The sequence below is a fragment of the Bison bison genome, unplaced genomic scaffold, assembly GCF_000754665.1.
Source record: "Bison bison bison isolate TAMUID 2011002044 unplaced genomic scaffold, Bison_UMD1.0 scf7180017864190, whole genome shotgun sequence".
NCBI lineage: Eukaryota > Metazoa > Chordata > Mammalia > Artiodactyla > Bovidae > Bison > Bison bison.
In genome coordinates, this window is record NW_011494762.1 from 2,184,902 (window position 1) to 2,197,745 (window position 12,844).

The 12,844-nt window shown below is 40.8% G+C and overlaps 1 protein-coding gene across 7 annotated transcripts in view; it reads left to right on the forward strand.

Annotated features, from left to right (window-relative positions):
* RAPGEF4 (Rap guanine nucleotide exchange factor (GEF) 4) overlaps positions 1 to 12,844 on the forward strand; it is a 274,066-nt gene that overhangs the window by 72,512 nt on the left and 188,710 nt on the right. For 2 of the 7 annotated variants that reach the window (XM_010843832.1, XM_010843834.1), the window contains exon 2: positions 236 to 290. The exons of 4 other annotated variants lie outside the window; for them this stretch is intronic. The gene's annotated coding sequence lies outside the window, so the exon portion shown is untranslated. Of the gene's footprint in view, positions 1 to 235; positions 291 to 10,393; positions 10,704 to 12,844 lie in introns of those variants that run through there. One more of the 7 variants, XM_010843831.1, reaches the window with a different exon arrangement.

The window sequence follows — 12,844 nt, forward strand, 5'->3', positions numbered from 1 at the left end:
AGTTTAAAAATAAACACTAGTAGGTACTATTTTGAACCCCTCAAAGTCACCATATTGAAAACCTTTTTGTTAAAATTTCTTTCCCTCTGGCTAATTTTATACTTGATTATTTTGAGGAAAATAGTAGAAAGCAAAGGAAGTCCAAACTCTTGAACAAACTTAATGTTGGATTTTGTGTTGAAAATCATGAAAAATTGATTTCTAACGTTTAGATATATTCACCCATCTTTACTAGGTGACGCTAGTGGTGGAGAAGCTGCCTGCTGATGCAGGAGACATAAGAGATTCAGGTTCGATCCCTGGGTCAGGAAGATCCCCTGGAGGAGGGCATGGCAACCCACTCCAGTATTCTTGCCTGGAAAACCCCATGGACAGAGGAGCCTGGTGGGCTGCAGTCTATGGGGTTGCAAAGAGTCAGACACGACGGAAGCAACTTAGCTCCCATGTTGTTGTGGGTGGAATATGGGGTTAGGGAATGTACTTGAAACAATTTGCCTCAATCTTCAGGTTCTCAGCCCCGTCTCTAAGCTATTTGGCCCCTCACTGCATTTTGGTGATTTATATTAAGTTAAACATACAAAATGGCTGATGTTCAACCACTTCTGATTTCCAAACATGGTAATTTCGCATGTCCAGCCTAATATAATTTTATTGCTGTTATTGAATGGGTGCTCACTTGTTTATCCACTCAGTCTGATGTAGGCATCTGGAGGGCAGAGGTTGTATCTGATACCTAAAGGGAAGTCTAAGCTCAGATAGTGTATGATATGAAATGTACAAGTGAGGTGTCTTTACATGTGAGCTGCATATGCCATCACTGACACTGTTCATGGAGAAAATACAGAGGAAATCATAGGTGCTTAATAGTTGGGGATTCCCAAGGGTGAACTCTTCACTCCCGGGAAGGTGTTCAGCTCAAATCAAGAGGAGTCCCAGGAACTGCAGTGCCCTGGCTGTGCTGCATCGCCCTCAGGTCACCTCCTTCCTCACTCCACTTCCTTCCCTATGGCCTCACTTCCCTCTGCTGTTGTTACCACTGTGCAGTAGCTGATGATTTTGCCTGCAGCTTACTTAATTTGCCTGTATATTGTCACCCTGCTTATTTAACTTCTATGCAGAGTACATCATGAGAAATGCTGGGCTGGAAGAAGCACAAGCTGGAATCAAGATTTCTGGGAGAAATATTAATAACCTCAGATATGCAGATGACACCACATTTATGTCAAAAAGTGAAGAGAAACTAAAGAGCTTCTTGATGAAAGTGAAAGAGGAGAGTGGACAAAGCTGGCTTAAAACATTCAAAAAACTAAGATCATGGCATCCTGTCCCATCACTTCATGGCAAATAGATGGGGAAATAATGGAAACAGTGACAGACTGTATTTTCTTGGGCTCCAAAATCACTGCAGATGGTGACTGCAGCCATGAAATTAAACAATACTTGCTTCTTGGAAGGAAGGCTATGACAAACCTAGATGGCATATTAAAAAGCAGAGACATTACTTTGCTGACAAAAGTCCATCTAGTCAAAGCTATGGTTTTTCCAGTAGTCATGAATGGATGTGAGAATTGGACCAAAGAAACAAAGAAAAGAAGGCTGAAGGCTGAAGAATTGATACTTTCAAATTGTGGTGCTGGAGAAGACTCTTGAGAGTCCCTTGGACTGCCAGGAGATCAAACCAGTCAATCCTAAAGGAAATCAATCCTTAATATTCATTGGAAGGACTGATGCTGAAGCTCCAATATTTTGGCCACCTGATGCAAAGAACTGACTCATTGGAAAAGACCCTGATGCTGGGAAAGATTGAGGGCAGGAGGAGAAGGGGACGACAGAGGATGAGATGGTTGCATAGTATTACCAACTTGATGGAGATGAGTTTGAGCAAGCTCCAGGAGCTGGTGATGGATAGGGACCAGAGAAGCCTGGTGTGCTGCAGTCCAGGGGGTTGCAAAGAGTTAGACACAACTGAGCCACTGAACTGAGCTACTTAATTAGAGGAATTTAGGGTATCTTCCTGCACTGCTTTTCCAGACTTTTAAAACTCATATTCCATGATATGATAACCCATAATAGGAATGTAGTTCATATCATGACACTGTATGCTATAGTCTATTATATATTCTGTATCTATATAGATATATCTGTATCATATACATATATAGCCAAGCCAGTTCCCAGCTTTGAGAAGCTCCCCATCATGTCCTTTTTGAAATGAGGATCCAGTTAAACTTGTGAAGACTTTTGTGCCTCATGGGAGAGAAGAGAAAAAATGCCAGCTCAATCTTTAAGCTTTTTATCCGTCTTAAGCAGCTGTGTGGTCTGTATTAGTTTATGTCAGGATTTGTTTTCTTATTCCTGTTCTGGAATGGCTACAGCCTAGCAAATGAGCCCCAAGATGGGGCTATGGCTTCAGTAACGAAATTCTGAAACCATATAATTAATTCTAGGTGGTAATGGCTCATTTCAGTTGCTATGGAATGTTTTAGAATAACCACAGATATCACCAGCAATCTGCTGCTGCATTCATGGATATAGCTGGGTGAGGTTATTTCTCTTTATGCCTGTTTCTTATTCCTAAAATAACTTTATGGGTTTTGTCTTCTCTATAAGCTGAGATTTAAGTTTATCAAAAATCCTATGGAAAACCATCTAATTGAATGTAGCCTAGGGATTGTGCTAGCAGAATCAGCAGCTTGGAAATACTTAGGGTTTGATCAAAACTTTTGAAATGTTTTGAAAAGAGCTATAGCACCATTAACTCAATTTTAAAATTTGGTATAAAACTTGTGTATTATTCAAATTAAGAAAAATTCTATTAGAATTAAGGAAAATATATATTACTTGCTGACTTAAGATTCAGGTAACCTACTTATATGTGACTTTACTAGTGGCTCACTGCTTTTAATTCACAGAGAATCACATATTTCCTATGAGAAAAAAAGAGACAGTTACTGCTCTCTGTAGGGCTTTATCATGTTCAAACCAGCCTGTATGCTATCTGAAAACCTGCTAATCAGAAAGGAATGAGAGGCATGAATAAGACTTTCTTACTTCGGTGACTTCTGAATGGATTCAGAATTTTGCTCAAAAGAGAGACCTGTGAATTAGCCTGCCTTCCCCTGATTTTTGAGGTGTCAAGGCTGTCAGCAGAGTATTTTGATGGGTATTGGCATCCTGTCTGCTGGGGAGAGAGCTGACTCAAGGGAGATGTGGCAGTCACAGGAAATTTCTTTTCAAAACTTGGAGAAATGCCTCACAGAGTCCGGAGTAAGGTGGGGTGTAGTGGAGGGCAGGGCAAAACATCTAGGTGATTTATCTCAGCTTCTGACCTGTTTCATACCCTTCACCCAATCATTTAATTCCTCTGCGCCTCTGGTTTCAATTGTAAAATGGCAATAATTTTCCCATTTCAAAGACCACAAAAATGGATATTATACATTTTGACAAAAGGAAGAAACTAACTGCTTTTGGCACTGAAGGCAATTGTAACAGAGAGCTGCAACAAAATTTTGAAATAACCATATTACTGAAATCAGAAAATGGATATCCAAGGCAAGTATGTATTAAAACTAGGATAAATCCTTCAGATCCAAAAAGCTTTCATTGAGAAACTTCTGTCTTCCAGACACTTTGCGGTTTACTCTTACATGGTTGCTTAATCCTCCCAATAGTGCTGGATGGCAGCTGGTTATTGTCTTGTTTGCGATTTTTATGAATAAAGAAGCTGAGGCTCAGAGATGTGAATCTATTTGTTCTGAGTCACACAACTGGAAAGTAGCAGAACCCAAGTTCAAGTTCTCCAGTGTTGGGTCCAGCATCCTTCTCCTGTACATACCCTGTCTTTGATGAAGTATTAAAAGATGATAGAATTTCTCTATCTAAAATAAATCCCATTTCTGGGAAAAAACATAACTGAAGTACCTGTATTTAGTTTCTAAATGGTATCTGCTTCCAAATTCACTTCATTCTCTGCTGAAGGCAGCTATTCTTCAATGTGTAGATTATTCTCTTGTTTCAACCTTATTGTTTCTATCAAATGCATTTGTTAATTGTTAAGAGTTTTTACTGGCACTTTTAAGCATCTGTTAACAAAACTCTTCAGGGACTTATGTGGACAATATTTTTATTCTTTTTTAAAATATGTGACTGCCTGACTTCTAGTGAGTAATCTTTGTTATGCCTATTTTAATAATTTACAACTTTTAGGTTAAGGAGTTTCAAGCCAGCTGGATGGCCTTCTAGTTGCCAAGCCCTGATTGCATGTACTTACGATATATTATTTAATACTTAATGGGGGTTCTGTTGCAGTTATATTGTCCCCCACAAATTATTATATCACCAAATATGCCCTCCCGTTGTTGTGAGTTAGATGTCACATTTTTGAAATCTTGTTTGAGGGCATGAAGTACTAAGGCTGTTGTTGCTTTTCCTTCCAGCTTCACAAGCAGCAGTGATGTAAACCCTCTCACCCAGGCTCTCTTTGTCTAACAACAGTTCAGACTGACTGGAGCACATTTATTGAATGGCCATTACTTGGGTGCATTAGTCAAATGCAATTGATTGTTCTAATACACCACCAGCTCAGGCGAGGTAATTGGGCTCTTTAATTGAAGATGCTACTTTAGAGGACAGAGTGTAAATCATTGAATACAAAGTCCAATAATTTTTTCACGGTAAATACAATGTGTCTATGATTGAATCCTCAGTGCAGCCAGACAACAGAGAGATAGATGGCTGATATTCATGAGCAGGCTTTGGGAGATTCCTCAGAACTCTAAAAATGATCCTATTTTTCATATTGCCTTGAAATAGTCTCACGTTTTCTGCTAGAACTTTGAATTCAGAGGGATGTTGCTATGTGTGTGCATACAAGTATATTTAAAATTACATTTAAGATTGCAAGTAAAATATGAGAGAATTTATTTGAGGATACTTAGGAAGCCAAGACATTTCCACTGTCCATTTCCATTTGTTACAACCTTGGCAGAATTTTGAGACTGTACTTAGTAGAAACTATCAGAGTGCCTACAAGTCTTTCTCCTTGGCCCTTGAGCTGCTATCTTCTCTTTCCTAATCCACCCATAACATGCAGTGATTCAGCACGGAGTAAAGATATGTACAGATGCAATGGTTTAAAGTCTTCCTTATCATCACCATTGAGTTTAAAGAAAAGAATTCAACACCTGGACTATGAGCTGCTCTTTGCTCCAGCTGAGCCTTGCTCTTCCAGGCTTCATTGTTCACCCTGATGGGCTATAGCAAATCAAGACACAACCCGCTCACCCACCTGGGACGGACCTCTCAGGTCAAAGACTTCTCCCTCTTTCCTGGCTACCTGCCCCCTGGGAAACACCCCGCCAAGCGCTGGTCTGCAGCCTTGTCTTCGTTGCTACTTTTCAGCCCCGGAGAGCATTAGCTCTGAGGGACCTTCCACCTTGATTTGAGAGCAGTGAATCTTTGACCCGTTCCAAAGTTGGTGCTATGTGATTCCAAACATGCTAGAGGTCTGAGATATGAATAGATTCCTGTTATTTATTGTTCTCTCACTCTAAGATGATTACTAAGAACAGAGGCAGGTAGACTTGAAGAAACGTTGTCTGTGACCCCTCCGTGACTCAGCCAGCATTACTAATTTGCTGTGGGAGTTAGGCTTTGAATCTGTTAGAACAAATTACTGAAGTTGGTACTCTTTGCATTAGAATCTGCACTTCCAGTGAATTTATTATGCACCACCTCATGTGAAAAGCAAAGTGTAAGCTTAGAGAGGTGGTCACACAACTAGAGGCAGAAAAGTGACTGTGGTGATTTTGCCTCCATCATATTTGTCTGGGTCCTTTTTGCCCAACCTCTTAGTGCCAGAGTGGTAAAGAATCCACCTGCCAATGCAGGAGACATAGGAGATGCAGGTTCGATCCTGGGGTCGGGAAGATCCCCTGGAGGAGGAAATGGCAACCCACTCCAGTATTCTTGCCTGGAGAATTCCATGGACAGAGGAGCCTGGCGGGCTTTAGTTCATGGGTTAGCGAAGAGTTGGACAGGACCGAGCACAAGCACAAAGTTTATCAGCAACCTTTTCTCCCCCAATCATTTTCTTTTCCCTGGTCCCACTCACTCACAAAGTGATGCTGAGTGGTGCTGACAGACCCATTCACGTTCTCACCTGTTCCCTTACTTCAGGGCATTCTAATGTCCACGTGAGGTTGTATCCAGAAGGATTCTGTGTGTGCTGACTGCAGGGAATCTATTTTTAGTCTGTTCATTTCTAGGAAGGACTAAAATTACAGCTGGTGTATATGGTAACTTTCCAGATTGCAGTTTGATTATTTCTGTGGTTGACATTCAAGTTTGCATCACCTGGATGAGAAGGCTTACAAATTACATTCCCCTCTAAAATAAAGAAATCAAGTATCTTGTCAGTCAACAAGGAAAGGCCACTAGCTAGAAAAATAGGTAACCAAAATGTACAGGCAGTTCAAAAAAAAAGAAGAAATGTAAATGGCCAATAAATATGTAAAGGGTTTCCCAGATGGCCCAGAAGTAAAAGAATCTACCTGCCATTGCAGGAGCCACAGGAGATGTGTGTTCGATCCCTGGGTCAGGAAGATCTCCTGGAGGAGGAAATAGCAACTGACTCTAGTATTCTTGCTTGGAAGATCCCATGGACAGAGCAGCCTGATGGGCTAAGTTCATAAGGTTGCAAAGAGTTGCACATGACTCAGCACACATGTATGCAAATATGTAAATACCGCTAGTAGTCAGGTAGCGCTAGAGGTAAAGAACCCGCCTGCCAATGCAGGAGATATATGTCACAGGGGTTTGATCTTTGGGTTGGAAAGATCCCCTGGAGAAGGGAATGGCAACCTGCTCCAGTATTCTTGCCTAGAGAATCCCCAGGGACAGAGAGGCCTGGTGGGCTATAGTCCATGAGGTTGCAAACAGTCAGACACGACTGAAGCCACTTAGCAGAGCACACAGCAGAGCACAATTAGAAAAACATAAAACAGCAATTAAATATGCTTTCTTTTCCCGACAGATTTGTAAAAAGAAACCGGAAATAACTGATAGATATTGAGGGTTGAGGAGGTTGTGGGAAAGCAGGTATTCTCACACTCTGTTGGCAGGGTTACAAGTATGAATCAAAATTTGTGGCTGAGTTGGCAGTATCTATAAAATTTGAAATAAAACCATTTGGGAGAACTGTTTCCAGATCTAGATACTTTCCTCCAAAAATACTTTAACATGATGGATACTCAGCCATTAAAAAAAAATGAAATTTTGCCATTTACAACCACAGGGATGGACTTGGAGGGTATTATGATTAGTCAAGTAAGTCAGAGAAAGACAAATACTGTATGTTTTCACTTACATGTGGAATCTAAAAATAAAAGATGAATGAATATAACATAACAGAAACAGACCCACAGATACAGAGAACAAACCAGTGGTTACAAGTGAAGAGGTGTGAGACAAAGGTAGGGGATTAAGAAGTTCAAGCTACTAGGTATAAAATAGGATACAAGGATATAATGTACAGTACAGGGAATATAGCCACTATTTTACAGTAACTTTCTATCAAGTGTATAGAAATAAAAATAAAATATTGAATCACTGTTCTAAACATGAAGCTAAAATAGTATTGTATGTTAAATATAATTCAGGAAAAGAAAAACAAAAACAAAAAAACACACATATTCACAAAGATATTTATTTGAGTCTTTTTTTCAGTATTGTTTGTAATAGTGCATCACTGGGAAAGCCCTAAGTGTCCAGCAGTGGAGGACTGGTTAACTAAATTAAAATTACCCATAACTTGAAATACTGTGGAGCAGTTTCAGAAGCTAAAGATCTGTATGTAGTGATATAGAAGGGTCTTCAGGCCATAGTGTTAATTTAAAAACAGGGAGCTGCAGGACAGTGCGTGCTGATGTGATTCCATGTACTTTAAAAATGAGCCTAAAGCCATGGATTGGTATGGATACTTAGATATGTAAGCAAATGCACAAAGTTCTGGAATGATATATACTAGACTATTAACAGTGGAGCTGGCCAGAGGGGTTGGGGTGAGGAGGTAAAGTGATACTATTACTTTTTACTCGGCATACTTCTGATCATTTGATTTTTTAAATAATGAGAATGTATTATTTGTATAACTCATCAAACATACATAAAAATAGGGAGGTTGCAACTAGGATTTCTGGGAAAAGTACACTGAATTGCTTCCCAAAGAGGCTATTCAGGAAACCAAAGGTGGGTGTAATGGAAGTTTTTCCCTTTTTATTTTGGTAGTGGTTGGTTTATTTATATAACGAAGCGAGAGAGGTTTTTTGTTTGTTTTTCCATATACTTTTTTGGAAAACATACCTGCATAGCCTGAAGATGGGGGAAGGGCATTATACACAGCTGGTCAAGGCAGCTACATACCAGTATATTGAAGAGAGTGTGCGAAACTCATATTCCCTTGCTGACCAGAACCAGAGACTCCCATCATTAAATATGGGAAACCTAAGGGTTACTCACGCTGTACTGTCTACCTCCCTGCCTGCCGCCCCCGGAGCTTTGCTGGACTTAGGGCTCAGGGAAGCTTAGGGAGGCTCAGGGGTCAGGGCTGTTGTTAGTTTCACTAGTGCTCACACTCTTTAAAAAGTACGGGTCTAGGCTGCTAACTACCAGGCATAACACTGCATCTTCCTTGACACCAGACTTTCCTTCCATAAGTGCACATTGTGCAGTAATTCACTGTTGATAAGTCTGTCTTCCTCCTTCCCCGTTAGCTTCTTCGGTGCAGGAGTTGTGTTTGTTCATCTTTGTGTCCTCAGCACCCTGTACAGTGTCTTGACACACAGCTGATGCTCAAGAAATGTTGGTGGAATGAATGATGGAAAGCCTGAATTCCAAATGACTAATTGATAAGTAAACTTTGGAAAAGTGAGGTTTCCTCTGGTTGGCTGTACGAGGCCAACAGTTAGAAACCAGCACAGTGGACTCTTAGCCAAATGGCCCCTTGGCTCCATGTGTTGACTTTGGACTGAATAGCCTATGTTCGAATCCTGAAACTACCCCTAACAAGCTGGTGACTTGGGCAAATTTCTTAAACTCCCCGTGTCTCAGTTTTCTCATCAGTGAAATCAAGAGACCAAAATAATCTACCTTGTGCTCTGGTTGTTAGGATTCAGTGAGACAATTAATGCAGAACTTCAACAGCAAAGCCTGGGCACACAGACAGATTCATGCATTGTTCATCTGTAGCAATTGATATTGTCCAGAACCTTTGAGACATGAGTCATTCTAGTTGGTCACATTGTCCAAATACCCCTTCTAAACACTCAGGTGTTTCTTATGTTGCTGCTGCTGCCGCTGCTAAGTCGCTTCAGTCATGTCCAACTCTGTGTGACCCCATAGACGGCAGCCCACCAGGCTCCCCCGTCCCTGGGATTCTCCAGGCAAGAACACTGGAGTGGGTTGCCATTTCCTTCTCCAATGCATGAAAGTGAAAAGTGAAAGGAAGTCGCTCAGTTGTATCTGACTCTTCGCGACCCCATGGACTGCAGCCTACCAGGCTCCTCCATCCATGGGATTTTCCAGGCAAGAGTACTGGAGTGGGGTGCCATTGCCTTCTCCATTCCTTATGTTACTAATTTTTAAATATATATTTAAAAAGTGGATTCTATTCCTGAAACACAGTGATGAGCATCTTGATGTTTACCTGGAGAGTGTGATCCTCGGCAGGCATTATTGTCCGGTGTGGAGCACAGAAGTACTGGGAGCTTGTGGATGGGTGTGTGGGTGTCATGGCTCCCAGCGGCTCTGCTCTTTGCTTCTGCTTCCTAAATGGTCAGCTGTCAGTTCTTACTACTCACAATGGCCCGCTTTTAGCCTTTTCTCTCACCTTTATAATTTTCTTCTCTAATATGATGTGTTCTTGGGAATCAGACAACCAAGCATGTTTTACTTGTATAGGAGCTACTCGATGAGGCTTATTGAGCTCTTTAATGACTAAATTGAGTGACTTTTGTAACTTGTGTTATCTGGTTATCTCCTATTTGACATCAATAACCAGTAGATTTAAGACAGATGAAGTCCTTGCCATCCATGAAAACATTTCATTCTCTATCCTATTCTACAGTTTTAGCTGGAAAGCAACATAATGCCCTTGCACTGGACTAGAGCTTGTAGCACTTCTCCAAACAGAAGGAAGCAGCCTGTGCTGCTGGGTTCATGTCCTGAACCAGCCACTCAGTTTCTCCTTTTCTAACAAGGAGCGTAAGACTTGCTCTCAGTTGTCAGTGGGGTTTACATATGATACTATGTGTTAATATAAGTGAAAAGTGAAAGGGAAGTCGCTCAGTCGTGTCCGACTCTTAGCAACCCCATGGACTGCAGCCTTACCAGGCTCCTCCATCCATGGGATTTTCCAGGCAAGAGTACTGGAGTGGGTTGCCATTGCCTTCTCCCAATATAAGTGAAAGGGCTTTGTTATTCTAAAGTGCTGAAATTTTATAGCTAGCATTGCTATTACTCCAGCACATTTGCAGTTTATTTTTTTTTAATTGTACTTCCGTGGATCTGGATTGAGAGAGAATACTGTGTGTGCCTTATCAGAGAAATTCATCAGTGGCCTCTCAATAAAGTACCTTCATTTAAAATATTTTATGAAACTTTGTGAAGCTGCTGTCTAATGGATCACAGAAAACGGTGGGCAAAAGGTAATGAAAATAGCCACCCTGTGGTGGTCAATGAACCGAGAAGAGGGGGAGAGATTCCTTATTCCAGTAGATTTTGCTGATAAACTCTTTGGTATATACAGATGGGAAAGTGTTAAAAATATGTTTGTGGTGTGTTCATGGGTTTCAATAAGGGGCTGTTGATAATTAAGTAGATCTAGTATTTTTCTTCTAAATGTATATTAAATTTCTCAAATTAGATTTATTAGATTGATTTCTGCCATGGTGTGCACAGTGTGAAATGCTTAGAGAATATTTAGCTAATATTCTTTTCCCCTCTATTTCAGACTTGTTTTAGCTGACACTTTTCTCCTCTCTCTCATGTTTACTTCTTAGTCTCTTTCAACCTTTATGGGTATCCACCTGAAATGAATTCCTCTTTGCATTCCTGTGTCCTCTGCATGTGTGCTAAGTCACTTCAGTCATGTCCAATGCTTTTCAACCTTATGACCTGTATCCTGCCAGGCTCCTCTGCCCACGGCATTCTCCAGGCCAGAATACTAAAGTGGGTTGCCATGCCCTCCTCCAGGGGATCTTCCCAACCCAGGGATTGAACCTGCATCTCATGTCTCCTGAGTTGGCAGGTGTGTTCTTTACCACAGGTGCCACCTGGGAAGCCCCCTGTGTCCTCTGGGGCTAGCTAAACCCATGGATGCCTTGAGTATAGACCCAGTTTTGCCTTCTTTATATAGTTAATGAGCCTGGCTCAGGGCCTCTTTAACTGCTGTTTAATGGCGTGCAGGACTTTGGAGTGATTCTAAGGCTAAAATTCATGTATCTGAAAGATAAGGTTTAATTTCAACCACAAGGAAATTAATAAGTGCACTGCGAGAAGTTGCCAGAGGAGGAGGAAGTAGGAGGCCACGTGATATGAGGGAAGAATCTAGAATCTCAAGGTCTGCGCTTATATCTTCATCCTCTGGTTTATAACCGTGTGAGTCACTTAACAATGTGCAGGTCCCTTCTTCTCTGAGATGCATTTTTCATCGGCAAAAATAAGGATATCTGTGCTGTTAATAACTGTATTGTAAGGTTGAGTAAAGTTTAAATGAGGTAACATGTGAAGGTGCTTTACAGATTATAAGGTTCTAGCAAATATTATCCTCAATGTCATCACCACTATCACCAGCTCCATCATCGTCATGGTAACTGTTGTTAGGAGCCATAAACTAGATCCAAGAGTTCTGAAGTGCTGCCTACTTGGAGCACCAGACTGTTTTCCTGCCTTTAGTTGCTCTGTGTCAAATTGTTGTACTTACTCATATTATATCATTAAATCTTGACTTTATTAACTCCTAATTATTTGATGACTTGGAAGGATGGAGTTGGGGCAGGGTAGCAGATGACCAAGCACATGGAGGAGGCCAGTTTTAAAAGCAGTGTGTTTAATATATCTAAATAATATGTTCAATATGTATATAAAGAAGTTAACCCAACCTTAAGATATATTTCCTCTGCCAAGAGGCCCAAAACATTCATATCAGAGATGGATGAAGACTCTTGAAAGACCAGCTCATTGGTCAAACATATAATAGAAGGAAAACAGGACTAGACATTAAGAAAAAAGTCTGCCAAGAAAACAGCAAACTTCTGTAAAGCAATTATCCTTCAATTAAAAAATAAATACATTTTTAAAAAAGAAAAAGTCTACCAGGTAAATACCTGGTGAAACTTTTAACCAAAAGATATTTGAATCCTCCTTAAGAAAAGGTGGGGTTGATTGGAAGCCTGCTCCCATTAGCAATGTCTGAATCAACTCACAGTTGGTTCTCAGGACCGTGGAAAACCTAACCCAGCTCTTACTTCAGGTGGTGTGAAATGAGATGCAAAATATGGTGTGGAAGAAGGCAGGAGTATTGAGTGCTTCCTTAACTTGTATTTAGGTTAGTAAAAAAGAACACACCATGTATGAGAGTCATTTTTGAGTCTAGAAGGGGAATGATATATATATGGTCCGTGAAATAATTGGACTCATGGAGTCAGACAGGAGCTGTGGCACCAGACCAATTTTTGTCTTCATCGATTAGGCTTCTTCTAGTAACTAAACTGCCACCACAGCAATTTTGCTTCAACAGTGACCTGTGATCACAGTGTTTAAATTCTCCTCTACCCGTGTAACTCTA